The following is an 18,674-nucleotide window of genomic DNA, read 5'->3' on the forward strand; positions in this document are numbered from 1 at the left end:
TCAGGTTCTTTTCATTCCTCAAAACTTTTACCTTGACTATTAAATCAACCCTTTATCTGGTTCTAATATTAACTACCAAAAATGTTGTTAGATGTATCCTGCCTAGAACTCCGGTTTTAAATGCTAACATAAAGAAAAAAAATTAAACATCTGTTGTTGATGACCTATGATAATACTGCCCCAAACAACATTTCTTAGCTTTACTAGTGTTTGTGCTCTTGGCACACTATCGATGGATGTGAATTCCCATCTATTAAATTCTTAATTTTTTACCTTATAATCACCATTTCAATATTCCAAAGGTATAATTGAATCGCTTATCTGTATATTCTCTGATGCCCCATCCTAAGGTAGCAGTATAATCCTCTCTTCTAACCCATTAGAATGTAAACATGAGTAGCAAGAACAGATATCTTCTTCACAGTTTTACTTGTAATGCCTAGCCCCTGAGATTAGAACAGAGTTGGCCCCAACTCTGCTCGTTTTGTTGGGTAAACGAATGCTTGCAAGAGTGAATGAATACATGATTCATTAATTTTTTTTTTTCATTGTTAGTATAAGAATGAAAGCTTTATAACCAAATTGGGTCAGGTTATGTCTTTGATTTGGACATAAAAACACCAGTGCACTCTTGGAATAGGTTCAGTTCTTTGGTCATTTTTTTCTTATAAAAAAGAATTGACTTGTTCAATATTAACATGTTTCTACCTTATTAATGCTGGTATAAAAGTTCAAACCACCAGCTTAGTAAAATCTCTACATTCACAATTTGGAAGTTTTCTCTAAGGCTATTTAGAAAAGTTTGAGAAATTGTACAAAGTTGAAGACAGCAAAGAAGATCAATTGGATGGTTTAAATTCAGATGTTTCCTACACAGTGGTGTACTGATAAATAATAGCAAAGAAGACTTTGTACCTGACAAGGGTATTTTTTTTCCCCAATGTTTTGTCAAGGCTTTGGATGGAAGAAAAGCAAGGTTCTCAACAGTCAAGTCATATAAATCATGACGATTCTCCACTTTTGGAAATTCATTCTTCTGCTTCTGTGCCATTGACATCTCATTCTTCTCTAAATGCTTAGGCCACTTAAGGTTCAAGGCTGAAATGCTCTTACCGTAACATTTCAATTTTTATTGCCTTAATCCAAAAGTATGTAATAGATACATGTTTTGGATTTAAGTAAATTAATAACTAATGCCTTCTTTTGGAATATTTTTAAGGTAACACTAAAATGAAATTGAAAATATCTGTCTCATCAAAACAGATGTGCAATTCCCCATTAGATTTTAATTCTTTTCTATAACATTCAAGCATCTGTTCCATATTATAGTTATGGTAAAGCAATTTTATTGGCACAGTGTTTACAACACAACTCCAGAGACGGCATCCCTATTTTAAAAGATGCATTTAACTGTGTTACATTAGAATTGAAAGGACAATTTCTCAACTTCCTGGGCAATTTCTTTTAGAGAATTTTTATTTATTTTTATTTCGTTTTTTTTATTTCTTAAATTTTTATTTAAATTCTAATTACTTAACAAATAATGTTAAAATGGTTCCAGGAGTAGAAGGTAGTGATTCATAACTTCCATATAGCACCCAGTGATCAACAGAACAAGTGCCCTCCTTAAAGCCCATCACCCATTTAGCCCATCCCTGCCCACCTCCCTCCATCAATCTTCAGTTTGTTCTCTATCATTAAGTCTCTCATGATTTGCTTCCCTCTTTTTTTTTTACCCTTCCCCTGTGTCCACCTATTTTTCTTAAATACTGCACATGAATGAAATCATATTGTATTTGTCTTTATTTCACTTAGTACCACGCACACTTATTCCATCCATGTCATTGCAAATAGCAAGATTTTGTTCTTATTGATGGCTGAGCAATCCTGGGCATTTTTAAACTTTAAAATAGAGTCTACTCTAAAATGCGCTGACAAAAGAAAAGAAGGGGTAAGAAAAGAACAAAAGAATAATGGATTTAGATCTCTTCCTAAACTTGAGGTTTTTGTGGGTTTTGGTTTTGGTTTTGTTTGGTTTTGTTTTTGGATAAGAACATACTTAGAGAATAAAGGGCTTTAGTGTTTGCTATAAAATAATGATTCATGATGAATGTTTAATTGCATTATTTATGCAGTAATTTTTAATTCGTCTTTTACTGCTTTTTGAAGCACTTCTGCATTTTTTCCAGATATCCTATTTTTTAAAAAAACCGTATCATATGAAAAGAAAAATGGATCGAATGTAATATTTTGACACTCTACTTAATTAGACAGCAGTTATGATTAATAAATAGTTAGAATATCTGAGGAACCCAAACTAAAATGTGATAGAAGTGTTTCAAGACACTGAGTACAGACCATCATTAGGTGGAAATCCCTTTTTTTCAACTAAGAATTGTTCTGAAAGACAAAGGGATAACAAGCAAGCTAACAAAGAGTTGTAGTTTTAATCCACTTGCAATCATTTGCATTCATAATATAATTCTAATTCTGTTGTTTGGTTATTTGTTTTACTGGGAAAAGAGAAATATTATTAGAACACAATTCAAATATACTGATTTGTAGTTCATAAGGGATATATGTTATAGATGAGTAATTCATTTTCTTTATTGTCTTCCTCTTTAAAATTAATGTCTGTTAGGGAATTGGATCTCCACTGAATTATTTATGTCATAAATTGTGTACTTATTTTGAGTTTTTATTGGTATCATTTTTAACTCAATTTGTATTGCCCATTCATTAGGTGAAAACAACCCAGAGAAAATTGTGTTTTTATTGTTAATGTTTCTTTGTTATCTTGACAAGTTTAGTGATTATCTGGTTCCCAACTCAGAAGAACACATGACTTGGAAAATGGAAAAAATCACTTTTTTGGTTTGAGACACCTGTAATTAAGATATCATTGTGTGTATATCTGCTAGTTATTTCATGTTAGCAAATCTGTATCCAATTAAATAAAATAATAGCATTATATTTTAGCATATATGTACTTCTCTAAAAACATGGAATTTTTATTCATCTAATAAAATATACTAACTGGATCGCATATAGTTTTCAGAATGAAGCCACTTTTGAATTTGCGTAACATTTATTATTTACATTTGGCTTAGTAGCTCATAATCATAACAACTAAAACAGTAAAGTTTACTGATATTGAAATGTGTATTATGTAAGCTAAATAATGTATTTGCATTAAATACTTCTTTTATGTCCATAGTTAAATATGTGAATAGAAATTTGAGTGTATTATATTTATAATTCAAATTCCATTAAAATGGAGTTTGTTAGATCTTTTCCCTGCTTAATTTTTGCATTACAATTCTCTTTCCAAAATCATTTAATATAAATATTGGCAGTGTACTCAAAATACACCTATGAAAAATAATTGAAATTATTTTGATATATTTAAGTGTGTCATTTTATTTGACCAGATATGGAAACAATTAAGATAAATAATCACAACATTATTTAATTTCATTCAACATTATAGCCATTCTATTGAAAACGATTAAACTGATATCACCCCAGATAAATATGAATATTGTGTTTCTCTCTCCATTTCTTTCTTTTGATCTGCATCTAAGCATGTGACTCAGGGGCAGTTGATTGTGGCTGGTGCTGTCCTCAGTTGCCAGTGTCTCTATGAGAGCACTATCAAGCTGTTGGCTGACTGGTTATCTACAGAAGCTTGAAAAAATAAGTACATATTGGGGTAAAATAGCAGCCAGATTCCTCAATACTGCGAAAAGGAATTACAAATACAAAAGGGTGAGGTTAGAATAAGCCATGTGACATTAAATACTCATTTGAAGTATTCATTTGAACTCAGTTTAGATAGGTAGGTAGGTAGAAATAGATATTAGTTTGTACGTGTGCATGTGTGTATGTGTGATTTTGACCTCTGTCTAATAAGAGTCTAGAAACGATGTCATTGTCCAAATACAAATGAGCACATCCAATGTTCATAATTTGGATTTTAATACCATTTTCTATAAAAAGGTACCAAGGCTCATTGGACTCCTGGACTGGGACAGGCAAAGGACAACATGATTCAGGAATATCTGAGTTAGAGAGTTAGGAAGGACTCAATGAATAACAGACGCAATTAGGTTCCACACTACTCAAAACTGCCTGATGTGTGTGTGTGTGTGTGTGTGTGTGTGTGTGTGTGTGTGCGCGCGCACATGTATACAGATGAATATGAAAAATGGCAATCTAATATTTAACAGATTTACTTAAATAGGTATAATTATTATACAAAGAATTGTGCATATTTAAGTTGGACCCTTTGATGAATTTGAACATGTGAAAATACCCATGATACCACTACAATCAAAACAATAGAAATATCCAACACCTCCTGGTTTTTTAGTGTCCTTTTTATTGTTGTTGTCATTTTATGGTTGTGTGTGTGTGTGTGTGTGTGTGTGTGTGTGTGTGGTGAGAACACTTACCATTGTATCTACCCTCAACAAATTTTGAAGTACATACCATATCGGTATATTAACTATATTATATATATTGGTATATATTAGTATATTATCTATATTAACTATAGACTCTATGTGGCAAAGCATGGCTTTAGTTTTATTCATTTAGCATAACCGAAATTTTATACACACTGAACAACAATTCCCTATTCCACACACCTCCCAACCCCTGGCAACTATTATGATTCTCTCTGCTTCTTTGGGTTTGACCATTTTACACACTTCATGTCAGTGGAATCATGTAGCATTTGTCCTTCTGTGGCTGGCTTATTGCATGGTGTTCTTCAAGTTGTGACATAGATAGAATTACTTGCTCTTTGAAGGCTGTACATGTATGTATGTATATGGCACATTTTCTTTATCCATTCAGCTGTCCATAGCCACTGGTATTGTTTCCATAGCTAGGCATTACGAATAACGCTATAATGAGCATGGAAATAGGTACATTTTATATTTCCATAGCTACTTTACCAGTTTACATTCTCACCACAGTGTATAAATGTTTCAATTTCTCCATCATCTCACCAACACTTGGTAGTTTTTGTTTTGATAATAACCATCCTAATTGGTACATGACTGTACATACAAATGTGTGCCAAAAGTTCCAAAGAAGAATGACAAGACAATTATAATAGCACAAACCTAGAAATATCTCAAATTTCCATCCATGGAAGAGTACATATGCAAATTACAGCATGTTTCCTAAAATGGATAACAAATGCGTGAATGAACATGAGCAACTACCGCTACATGCAAAAACATGGATGGATCCATGTCATTAAGTAAAAAACTCCAAACACAAGGAACTGAATACTACATAATTCTATTAATAAGATAAATAGGAAAAATGAATCCATGGGTACAGAAGTCAGGATAATTACCTTTATGGTAGAGAAACTAGTGACAGAGAGTGAGAGATGGGCAGGACTTTTGGAACACAGGTTATAACTAGGGTTTTATGTGGTTAGCCATCATTTTGAGCAAAATAAAGATAAATCTTCTGTGGAACCAATCAAAATAGAATTGCTTATAAAACGATATAAATATTTAAGGGAGAGAATATAAAATAAAAATAAATCAAAGAATTATTAATTTTTAAAAACTGTTAAGTATTGAAAAACATAGGAATTAGTGAAGAGCTTTATAATTATCTCTATTTTATCATGCATCTCTCTGTTGTCTTATGCATAATCATAACTCATAAAGAACTAACTAAAGCATCATAATTACAGTTTCATTATCTTAATAGCCATGATATAGAACAGTGTCTATTGAATTATATAGCAAAGTTTCTTAAAGGCATATATTAATGACAATTAGATAATTGAATTAATTAGCCCCAAAATTGGTTCTAAAATTGTAATAGCTCTTTCATTTCTTTGAAAAAATTTCCAAATAAATTTTATTGTCTAAAACTACTTGATACAGAGTTTTGCTTTAATCGTATATGTATATCCTTGTATCTGTATTGAAATGTTATTCTTTGATAGCAGGGTTTCTGTTTTATTAATTTCATATATACTTAATTCAGCGCAACCTAGATTTAATTGGGTCTGGAATAAGTAAAGTGACAGTATACGCAACCAAGAAGAATGTTTTACAGTATTTTTGCAAACTGAGATTAAAAAAATATGTATCTATTATTTAGGAGTGCCTGGATGGCTCAGCTGGTTGAGCGTCTGACTTTGGCTCAGGTCATGATCTCGTGGTCTGTGAGTCTGAGTCCCGCGTCAGGCTCTGTGCTGACAGCTCAGAGCCTGGGGCCTGCTTCAGATTCTGTCTTTCTCTCTCTCTCTCTCTCTTTCTGCCCCTCCTCCATTCATGCTCTGTCTCTCAAAAATGAATAAATGTTAAAAAAATTAAATATCTACTATTTAGTGAGCAACTAATATGTAGGAAAACTGTGCATATATTATTTTATTCTGTTTCCACTTTACTGAGAAGGATTGGGAATCTCAGTGAAGCTATGCCACATGCTGAATGTCATAAAAGCTAATAAGTGAAAGAGGAAGAACTTATATTCAAAACTAACTTCAAATTCCATATTTTAAATATTACACCATATCTTCAGTTTGAGAAATCTTGTTTGAAATAAAAAGTCGTTGTGGTCAGTGAGTCTTTTCAAACTTACTTCTAGCCTCTAATGTACCTACATTTGCAAACACAGAAAAAGCCAAATTACCTCCACGAACAGCTGGAGAAACATTACAGAGATTGAGAGGTTTACCCTTTCTAACCTTTCACATTATTTATAATACACTATTTCTGAGAAAGACATAAATTTAAATATGGATGTTAAACAACTATGGACTCGCAGACTCTTCAATTAATTTATCAGCTTTGATAGAAATAATTGTCTATTTTGTCATCTAAATTTGGCATGTTGAATGGTATGAGAAAAAGTCAAAGTTATACAATATAAAGAAATAAAAATATTAATTAAAAATTTTAAAGACCTACTGAAACTATATCCTTTAATACATATTAGACAAATAGAATAAGGTGGATGAATGTTAGCATATTTGACATCATTATTTCAGCTGATATTTATATTTGTACATTAAGCATTTAAAAAATGCTTATTTTTGAGAGACAGAGTGAGAGAGAGTGTGTGTTTGTGTGTGCACGAGTTGGGGGAGGTACAGCGAGAGAAAGAGAGAGAGAATCTCTCTGCACTGACAGTGCAGAACCTGACACAGGGCTCAAACCCACAAACCGTGAGAATACGGCCTGAGCCGAATTCAGTCAGACGCTTAACTAACTGAGCCACCCAAGTGCTCCAGCATTTTGTAAAATATATAGAATTCAAAGCAGAGTATAAGGTATTTCACCACACATTAATCAGATGAGTGGAATAAATATTCATGCTCTAAATTCATTTTCAAGTTATACATATCAGGTAACCCTACTTGGCAATCCATTCAATATTCTGACTTCTTGTGTGGTTAGAATACGTATGCAGAGTTTCTCACAACTAGTGTGTGTAAGAGTTACCCAGGCTGATTATTTAAAATTCAAGTCCCTTATCTTTATGAGTAAGTCCTGTTTACTTATTTTGTGATAGTCAGTTTGAGGATGGCATTATGAGAAACTCTGTTCCTCATTACCTTCCACTAAGATACAGTGAGCACCTAGTATGCTTACTGGAAACATTGTCCAATATATTGAATGAACAAATAATGCAAATAAATATTTGCCAATCTAGAGAAAATAGCCATTAAGTTGATTTGGCTAATCTTCAGTAAGCCTTTTCCCCTCCTCACAGACTCCTGGACTTAGACTCACCCAACCTCATAGACAGTCCTACTGAGGACTGACCTCAGGTTAAAACATTCCTTAATCAACTGTCTCATCACACCCCCTGTTCTTCACTCTCCTCCACTCACTCTTTTGTCTAGCCTTGTTTACTCCTTCCTATACTCCTACAAAAGGAAAGTTTCTATGCCACACTTTTGAAACACTTACATACCTTACTGTTGGAGCCTTATCGCTATTGCACCCAACTACAAATCACCTTTTGGAATAAAGTCTATTTTTATTGAGATATAATGAACATACAACATTGTTAGTTTCAGGTGTACAATATACTAATATCTGTATATATAACAAAATGACCACCGCAATAAGTTAACATCACCACACAGTTACAATTGTTTTCCTGCGATGCAATCTACTTGTGATTTTAACATCTACTCTCTTAACAACTTTCAAGTATATAACACAGTATTCTTAACTCTAGTCACTATGTTGTACATTACATTCCCATGATTTATTTTACAATTGAAAGTTTGTGCTTTTTGGGCACCTTCACTTATTTCACTCACCCTCCACCCTCCCATTTGGGAGGTTGCCTTTTCATGTTGCTGATGGTTTCCTTTGCTGTGCAGAAGGTGATGTTCCACTTGTTCTGTTTTTGCTTTTGTTGCCTTTGCTTTTGGTGTCACATACAAGCAATCATCGCCAAACCTGATGTCAAGGAGCTCTCCTCCTACGTTTTCTTCTAAGAGATTTTGGTTTCACGTATCACGTTCAAGTCTTTAATTCATTTTAAGTTATTTTTTGTGTATGGTGTAAGATAGGGGTTCACTTTCCTTCCTTTGCATATGGCTGTCTAATTTTCCTGGTAAAATTTCTTGAAGAGACAATCCTTTCCCCCATTTTATATTCTTGGTTCCTTTGTTATAAATTAATTATCCATGTATGTGCGGGTTTACTCTGGGCTCCCTATTCTGTTCCATTCATCTTTGCTACAACATGGATGGACCTTGAGAGGAATATGCTAAATTAAGTCAGAAAAACGCAAATACTAAATGAGCTCATACAGATATGGAATCTTAAATTAAAAAAAAAAAACCTTTATAGATACAAATAACAGATTGGTAGCTTTTTCAGGAAATGGAACCCTATCTTATACCATACACAAAAATTAACTTAAAATGGATTAAAGACTTGAACATGACACCTGAAACCAAAATCTCCTAGAAGAAAACGTAGAAGCAGAGCTCCTTGACTTCAGGTTTGGCGATGATTGCTTCTATTTGACACCAAAAGCAAAGGCAACAAAAGCAAAAACAGAACCAGTGGAACATCAGCTTCTGCACAGCAAAGGAAACCATCAGCAACATGAAAAGGCAACCTACCAAATGGGAGCAAATATTTGCAAATCACATATACGATAAGGGGTTAATATCCAAAATATATAACTCATACAACTCATTAAAAATGTGATTAAAAAGTGGGCAGATAATTCGAGTAGACAATTTTTCCAAAAAGGATATATAGATGGCCAACAGGGACATGACAAGATGCTCAACATCACTAATCATTAGGGAAATGCCTATCAAAAACACAGTAAGATATCACCTCACACATGTTAAACGGCTATTATCAAAAAGAAGAAAATAAGTTGGCCAAGATGTAGAGAAAAGGGATCACTTGTGCAATGTTGGTCGGAATATAAATTGGTATGGCCACAATGAAAAACAGCATAGAAAAGATTTAAAAAAATAAAACCAAGAAGTACCATATGATCCAGAAATTTCATTTCTGGGTTTTTATCCAAAGAAAACTAAAACACTGACTCAAAAAGATATGTGCACCCCCATGTTCACTGAGGCATTATTTACAATATCCAAGATGTGATGCAACCTATCCATCCAGCCAAGTTTATTTGTAATCTACACATATGTAAGTTACATCTATTAAGGTTTTCAACAGGAAGTGGAAATTCTGCTTGTCAGAGCCTAAGACCTATATAGTGTATAATGCAGCATCATGGCACAGCATCCAAAAAGATGAAACATCAGTTTCTGACCCATCATTTAAAGATACATGTGCTTACGTTTACATTAATAAACTGTTAAAGGTCCAATAAAGACACAGAAGATGAAATAAAAATGCAGATAAGAAGTGGAACTTTCATTAATAAACTAACGTTTTCTGATGATGAGGTTTCATGGATCTTGTCCTAAAGTAGTAAAGTACAAGGCTAGTGAAATCTCAGACTTTTGGAAAGGTCTTTGAAATAGGAACAAGTCTAAAAAAAGATATGGGAAATAGTACGTATCAGTTTGCATAATGCGTGTAGAGAATAGCATATTGAGAGATTTGTAAAATAATACCTCTCAAGAGCTTTAAGACATTTCAAAGTAATTTCTAAAAATGTCAGCAAGTTTGATATTGACGTTAAATTTGCCAAATAAATAAAATATGTGATATATAGTTGCTCATTTTATAGCAAATGTAATTGATTCCAAATAACTTAATTGGTCTTACAGTACATTTCCAATAGTTCTAAGTCTTTATTAAGATCACAGGAGTTTAATATTTCGTATCACACTACTACATGTTGCTGCTGTTCTATGTGTGTAGACACAGGGATAGAAATGTGTAGAATAACAATATTTTATGGCATCAATACTTAAAACATTGTCATTTGACAGGTACATGGGTAGGGAGTGCTTTATTTTTTTTTTTTTTCAGGCCAACATTCATCACTACTGAGAGATAACTTAAAGGAAACGTCCGAATGCTATAATATATGTTTATTTTCCCTTAAATATATTGGTGTCAAATGACAGTAACAAAGCAGAAAATTTTTCCATTTAAATAAGGTGTACAGTGACAAGGTTTGGATCAAAACACTTACTCATTTTGACATTTTCCATGAGAAATTATTCCTCAAACATTAAGCCTGACTAGTAAGGGATTTTTATAATGGCATTCCCAAAGTCATAATTGTCACTGGAGAGTTTTCACGAACTTTCCTTTAAAAGTATCTAATTACTGGGGTGCCTGGGTGGCTCAGTAGGGTGAGCATCTGACTTCAGCTCACATGACGATCTCATGGTTCCTGAGTTTGAGCCCCCCATGGTGCTTGCTGCTGTCAGCATGGAGCCTGCTTTGGATCCTCTGTCCCCCTTTTACTTTGCTTCTCCCCACTGGCGCTATCTCAAAAAAATAATAATTTTTAAAATGAGCCTGGGTGGCTCAGTTGGTTAAGTGTCTGCCTTTGGCTCAGGTCATGACCTCATGGTCTGTGAGTTCAAGCCCTACGTTGGGCTCTATGCTGACAAGTTAGTGTGAGCAGGGGAGGGTCAGAGAGAGAGGGAGACACAGAATCTGAAGCAGGCTCCAGGCTCTGAGCTGTAGGCACAGAGTCTGATGTGGGGCTCGAACTCACAAACCGTGAGATCATGACCTGAACAGAAGTTGGATGCTGAACTGACTGAGCCACAGGCACCCCAATGTTTTTGTTTTTAAAACAGCAGGTTAAACTGATTTATAAATGCAGTATGTTATGTATAGATGACATCCTTTCTGGATTTTGAATTGCCCAATTTTATCTTTTGGTTTAAATATCCAAGTTATTCTCAGTCCTTCCAGAGGTATTAAACACATTTATTTATTAAAACATTTTAAATGTTTGTCTTTAGTCTTGAAAAGTAACAAGGGATCTATGTTAATGACTTTCAGAAATAATTTCATTTCCAGTTGTCCAAGATGTGTTAAATATTACTATTTCAATATGGGTCAGGGACCATATTGCTTTATTGAGATAATGACAGTGACACCTGGAATGTTCCACTGTAAAAACAAAAGCAAAAAACTTGGCAGCTCTGACCTGGTGTTACACTTTGACAAAGAAAACACAAGCTCCTCTGTGTGAAAGGAGTCATATATACCTCTTGCCTTTCATTTATGTTTATACAGTAAAATCAAACATTACCCTGGTGATACTGATCTGGAAGATCTGAGATGTATACGGCTTTCACAGGCCAACACAAGATTGTGGAGATGCACATGAAGTCAATTCAGAGCAGGTGCAAACCTCAGAGAGAAAGCTCATTCAGTAAATATTTACTGAAAGGCTATTATATGTCAGTAACTGTTCTAGGCTTTAGGGATTAAAAGACCAGACCTCAAAGAGTTCAGCAAAGAGTAGCACAGACAGAAAAGTAAACAGATAATTCCTGCTGATAGTAACATCATTGCATTTTTTTTCTGTTTCAAATACAAAACTTTTTCCATATCCCTAGAAAATATCCTTGAGAATACAGAAAAAGCAAAGTCTGGCAACAGCACTGAATGTTTGCTATTGCCTGGAGAAGTTTTCCACTAAATGAATGATAGAAAAGATTGAATTTAGAATACGGTCTTGATTACTCATTGCATGCCATATGCTTAACCAGAACAGGCAGACAGAACCGAAAGAAGTTTGATGTAATTGACTCCACCAATTATCTGTACATAAATCCAGAATACAGAGGCTGCAATGACAAAAACAAACAAAAAATCCCTCCCAAGACATACATAGAAAGGCGAAGCAACAGGTGAATGTCCCTCTAAAATTATAGGAAAAAAAAGACATATTCTGAGCTGGTCAGAAACAGAATTGTGATCTCGTCCCCTATTAGTCCCTACTATGATACGAATATTCAAACAAAACAGTTCTCAATATGCAAAACTGTAAACAATAGAGAGCAAGAGGTTAAAAAATGGGAGGGAATCTCATAATGTGTAATTATTTAAGGATGGGCCTTGTAATGAAGTGTTTGCTCCAAGAAGCAGGCTTCAATTTTGCAAGCAATCAGGTGCCAGAAAGTTACTATAACCTCAATAAAGAGTGGTTTGTAGGGGGTGTGAGAGTAATCAGCCTCTAAGCTGAATGATAATTTATAGATCTATAGAGACCTGGAGCTTGTTAATTCCTATCTACACTGGGAGCAGCTTTTACTTTAATCTAGACTATTATATGGCCAAACAAGAATATGAACATATGATTAATACACAATCCAATTTTTAAACAGAATATATGTTTTTTCATGTGAAATATCCCAATTTCAACAATGGCATTAAATATAGATTTATAGCATTATGTAGGGCTGGTATTGTAGACTACATAAAACTTCTCTGCAAACTATATTTGGCTTATGGAACACAGTTTGGGAGGTCTACTATAGGATATAGACTTTTATATTATAATGAGACTATTAATAATAAGAACAGTAGCAATAAATGGGAGAGAAGAAACATTTTAGATGTGCCATCATTCTAAAGACTTTATATTTAACCCTCACCAAAACAGAGAAACAGAGGCACATAAATCATAAATGTTAAGTAACGTGCCCAACATTACCCACATAGGAAGGATGGAAGATTTGGATCACATCTGACCATAAATACTAATCATGGATGCCTGTAATGAGAGTAGGCAAAGTCCCAAATAAGCCCAGTAGGTCCTGGCTAGATATATACCTGTTAATGCCTGGAAACTAAACTAAGGTCTATGTAGAGTAACAGGCTTCAGTTTTATTTATTTATTGTTTTTTTTTTTTATTTTTTAAGTGTATATTCATTTTTGAGAGACAGAGCATGACACGAGGAGGGGCCAAGAGAGAGGGAGACACAGAATCTGAAGCAGGCTCCAGACCCCTCATGGGACTGGAACACAGACTGGGACATCATGACCTGAGCTGAAGTTGGACACTTAACTGGGCCCCCCAGGCGCCCCTTGACTTCAGTTTTAAACCTGAGTAAAAAATCCTGGTGATCAAAGTGAGTGGCAAAGATGTCTACTTTATCTATTCTCAAACACTAGGTCTAGATAGACGTTTTTTTGTTGTTGTAGACAAGTTAATAAGAAATAATTTGTGGCATGAAAAATTTTTAATGAATAACTTTTCTTTAAAAGCAGAACAAATTTCCCATTAAAAATGCTCATTTGCTAATATATATAAATGAAAACATATATAAATAAAAGAAACCAGACTCAAAATATATTCATAGTGTATGATCCCATTTGTATGACATTATGGGAAAGACAAAGCTATAGTAAGCAAAAAGAAATCACAAGTTTCTAGAAGTTTGGGATGAGTAGAGAGATTGTCCTAGATAAATTTTGGGGAATGATCAAAGTTTCTTTATCTTCATATCTATTGCCAAACCACAGCAAGATAGAGTAATTATGTGCTTCATATTACAATACTTAAAAAAAATAAGTGTCTTTTGGGGCACCTGGTTTGGCTCAGTCGGTTGATCATCCGACTTCGGCTCAGGTCATGATCTCACAGTTCTTGAGCCCGCATGGGGCTCTGTGCTGACAGCTCAGAGTCTGGAGCCTTCTTCAGATTCTGTGTCTCCCTCTCTCTGCCCCTCCCCAACTCGTGTGTGTGTGTGTGCGTGTGTGTGTGTGTGCGCGCGCGCGCTCTCTCTTTCTCTCTCTCCAAGATAAACAAACATTAAAAAAAATTAAAAAGTGTCTTTTGATCACTTCCTATAAATTATCACCATGTTCTTTCTTCCTATAAATTATCACTATATCCTTTTTAAACATTTTTTAATATTTATGTTTTTGAGAGAGAGAGAGAGACAGAGCATGAGCAGGGGAGGGGCAGAGAGAGAGGCAGACACAGAATCTGAAGCAGGCTCCAGCCTCTGAGCTGTCAGCACAGAGCCTGATGCGGGGCTCAAACTCAAGAACCGTGAGATCGTGACCTGAGCCAAAGTCAGACACTTAATCAACTGAGCCACCCAGGCTCCCCTATCACCATGCCCTTTAAAGAACTCTATGCATTAGGCCCTCCCTACATCCCCAAACTCATCCCTAACCTTTTTGACTTAATCACTTTGCTATAAGATGCAGCATATTTTTCTTCCTGTTCCTTTGAAGTAAGAACTCCCTCAGGGCCAAGAACAACTTGCTGGCAGAATTTCAAAGGCTAAGCCTTTTCCACCCAATTCTTGAATAAACACTTTTTTTTTTTTTTTCCTTAGAGGCCAGGAGTGGACATTTCCCCACCCACGTATAGTTATTTTATTTCATCCTCTTAGATTACTTTTTGTTTATTTAACTTGTTTATTCATAAACAAGGATAGAAATTGCTCCAAATACTTTCAGAGATAACACAAAAAAGTTTCACTTAAAGAAAGTACAAAAATAATAACTTTGGCAAATTCTTGGCATATTTAAGTATTTTTCTTGTTTTTCTTTTTCATTGTATCCTGTGTTCCAGACACATTGTGTGTGTGTATTCTATATATAAAGAGTCTGAACTTTATATAGAGGAACAATGTATTTATTTGTTACCAGCACTATGATACACTTTATATACTAAAATGCTACATTGTTAATCATATTTATCATGGGATGTGTATTATATATCACATGTTACACATTATATGTTCAAAATAGTATATGACATTTAATAGGACATATCATAAACATTGCATATTATAATATATTTGTTATTTATTTTATAATTATGTTTTTTATGAAACTAAATAAAATACATTCTTATTCACCAAACTGTAAATTATATATTCTCTATGCCGGAGTAGAATTTAGCAAACTATAGTCCAATTTGGCCTGTCAGCTGTTTTCATAAATAAATTTTTATTGGAACACAGTCAAACCCCTTCATTTATGTATTGGGCTATTTCCATGCTACAAAGACAGTGAGATTAGTTGCAGAGATCATATGGCCCTGACATCCAAAATGTGTAGTATCCAGACCTTTATGGTAACAGTTTGTCAACCCCTATCCTAGAGTATAAGTATTACATCTCATTTTCTCCCTTTCTTTCTTATCTATGTGTCTACCTGTCCATTCATCTATCCTCTACACATTGTGTAATTTGTAATATTAGAGTAAGATATGCTTATAATTGTGTTGCACGGATATAAAAATAACTAATACAGGTATGTTTCTTTAGTTATGCCACTCCTATTTCTCAAATGGGTTATTACAGAAAAACAAAGACAGGTAAAAGCTAACATCCTCCTCTTTGACATCGACTTTTACCTTCTAAATCCCAGGCTCCAAAGAAAGAAATCCTGTCAACCACTCTGCTTAAAATCTTCCATTTTTCCCCCTTTATACTTAGAATAAATCAATAACTTTATCCTGATTACAATTCTATACAATCTGGCTTCCACAACCCTACCTCCATACTGATTCTTACCCTCTAAATCCATTCTTCACGCATATGACAAATTCCATTCTTCTCTCTTCCTGGAATATTTTTCCCACAATCTTTCTATGGCCAGGATATCCTGCCATTTAGATCTTAGGCTAAAAGTTATCTTCTCAAAGACCTTCCTTGTCTACACAATCTGAAGTGTGTTTGTTTATATGTTAAGTTACTTTGAATTTATCCCAACATTGAAATATAAGTCTAATGGAATTAAAGATTTTTTTTCTAACCTGTTCACTGTTATACCAACAGGACCAAAATAGTGACTGGCTCAGCCTGTGTTAAAAATCTACTGTGTAGAAAAATATACAACATGTTTTTGTATATGGATATTTCTATCCTTCCTTTTCTGACCTTACAGCATGATCTTTCACATACGAATTCACCACTGGTCTATTTTGTCTGAGTTCACAGTTACTGAAAAGGAGAAGAAATCCTTTACTTCAGCAAACAGCCATCATGGCAGAGTGGAATAGCAGACCAATGTCTTGAGTATCACATTTGGGGAATGGTCAGAACCTGATCAAATATAATTTCAGACAGGACTCAGTTTTTTGTTTTTAAATGAAACATGGTCACTTATCACAAGTTATTTCAAATCAGTGTGCTAATTGAGAAAGGTTTCTAAAAACAGTAGAAAATTAACTTTTATTCAATTGAAATGTTATTCAATTTCCATTACTGTTGTAGAGTTCTGTCCATTGCTGGCGGACAGGTGGGTGGGTTAAAAGGGTGATGGGTATTAAGGAAGGCACTTGTGATGACCACTGGATGTTTTACATAGGTGATGAATCACTACATTCTACACCTGAAACTAATATTACACTGTATGTTAACTAACTGGAGTTAAATAAACACTTGAAAAATAAAAATAAATAAAAATTCAGGCATGAGTAGAAGTACTAGCTACTCATGGCAAAATGGTGGTATAAACACAGTTATGACTTTTTAAGCATCATAAACTGAGACTCAAAATGTTTATATAAGGTGCTCAAGGAAATTGACAGCTTGGACTATTTTAATGCAGACCTTCAGTCTTTAAAGTAGGTACTTTCCATTAAATCACACTCTATAAATCTCCTTTTGTTTTGTATATTTTAAGGATTATGAGAAGTAAATGTTTTAATACATATTAGAATGACTCATTAAATCCCTCCCTGAAAAATAAGGCAAAGTTTCTTCATCACATATAAATCAGAATGTATATTCCAACTTTACTTTGCTTCCACACTGACATATCTCACCTACATTTTTTAAATTTGCATCATGTAATGCAATAGAAATAAATATGATGTTGCTTTTTATAAAAATAAACACAACCGTTTTGTACTTTTGTATTGTGATTAGGGACCTCCCCTTTCACTTTTTTTATATCTTTAATGTACACTAAGGTATAATAACTACAACAATGGTCAATCAATTTCCATAGATACAAATGCTTCTTGAACAATACATTAATTTCTATATTTATATACAAGTTATCCCTTCTCTTCCTGGCTTTTCTTAATATCATCTCTTACGTCTCTCATAAGTATTTCCAAATAGATCTGCCTTTTATCTTTAACTTTTGGATTAAAATTTCAAGAGAAGATATATGTGAATTAAAACTGCTGCTATGGGGCGCCTGGGTGGCGCAGTCGGTTAAGCGTCCGACTTCAGCCAGGTCATGATCTCGCGGTCCGTGAGTTCGAGCCCCGCGTCAGGCTCTGGGCTGATGGCTCGGAGCCTGGAGCCTGTTTCCGATTCTGTGTCTTCCTCTCTCTCTGCCCCTCCCCTGTTCATGCTCTGTCTCTCTCTGTCCCAAAAATAAATAAAAAACGTTGAAAAAAAAATTTAAAAAAAAACAAAAAAAAACAAAAAAAACTGCTGCTATCATTGAATATTACATTAAGATTTTAGGGAGGAGGAAATAGTTTACATGAAATACCTTAAAAGACAATAAAACATAACATTTTGAACATAAATTTTATGAAAATATTTGCTGTAAAACTTACATAATAAAGGATGATGGTCTTTTGAAACTTAAGTTATATAATTAGAATATGATGAAATAAACCAGAGAAAATTTAAAGCTAAAATCAGATTACTGTGTAGGATTGTATTGTGAATACAATCATATATACATCTTCACCTACCTAAATCATGTCTCAAAGAATGAGAGAAAAAAGGTAAGAGTAAAGTTAGGTATTTATTAGGCAATAAATGATTTAAATGTAAGGGTTATAAACTAAAAGAATGTTAAATGTCCAACCAAGCCTTGTACATACACAGGCCAACATAATATCCATTATTGTATAGACTTTATATAAACACAACATCTTGGTCTCTTGTCGTTGGACATTTATTAATACACCTTTTTAAATGTTTATTTTGAGAGAGAGAGAGAAAGAGTGCACAAGTGGGGGAGGGGTAGAGAAAGAGGGAGAGAGAGAATCCCAAGCAGGCTCTGCAATGTCAGCACAGAGCTCAAACTCATGAACCATGAGATCATGACCTGAGCCAAAATCAAGAGTCAGATGCTTAACCAACCTGAGCCACCCAGGTGCCCCTATTAACATTTTTTTTCTGGTTCTGTGCTTGCAGAAAAAAATTGATACAATGGATTGCCTCCCTTTATATGATGTGGCATAAAAAAGATATAAACTGATATTAGAAGCAGTCAGTGAAAGACAAGCTGATAAACAAAAATATGTTAAATTGTACAAATAT

This window comes from Neofelis nebulosa, chromosome 1 (assembly GCF_028018385.1).
Source record: "Neofelis nebulosa isolate mNeoNeb1 chromosome 1, mNeoNeb1.pri, whole genome shotgun sequence".
NCBI lineage: Eukaryota > Metazoa > Chordata > Mammalia > Carnivora > Felidae > Neofelis > Neofelis nebulosa.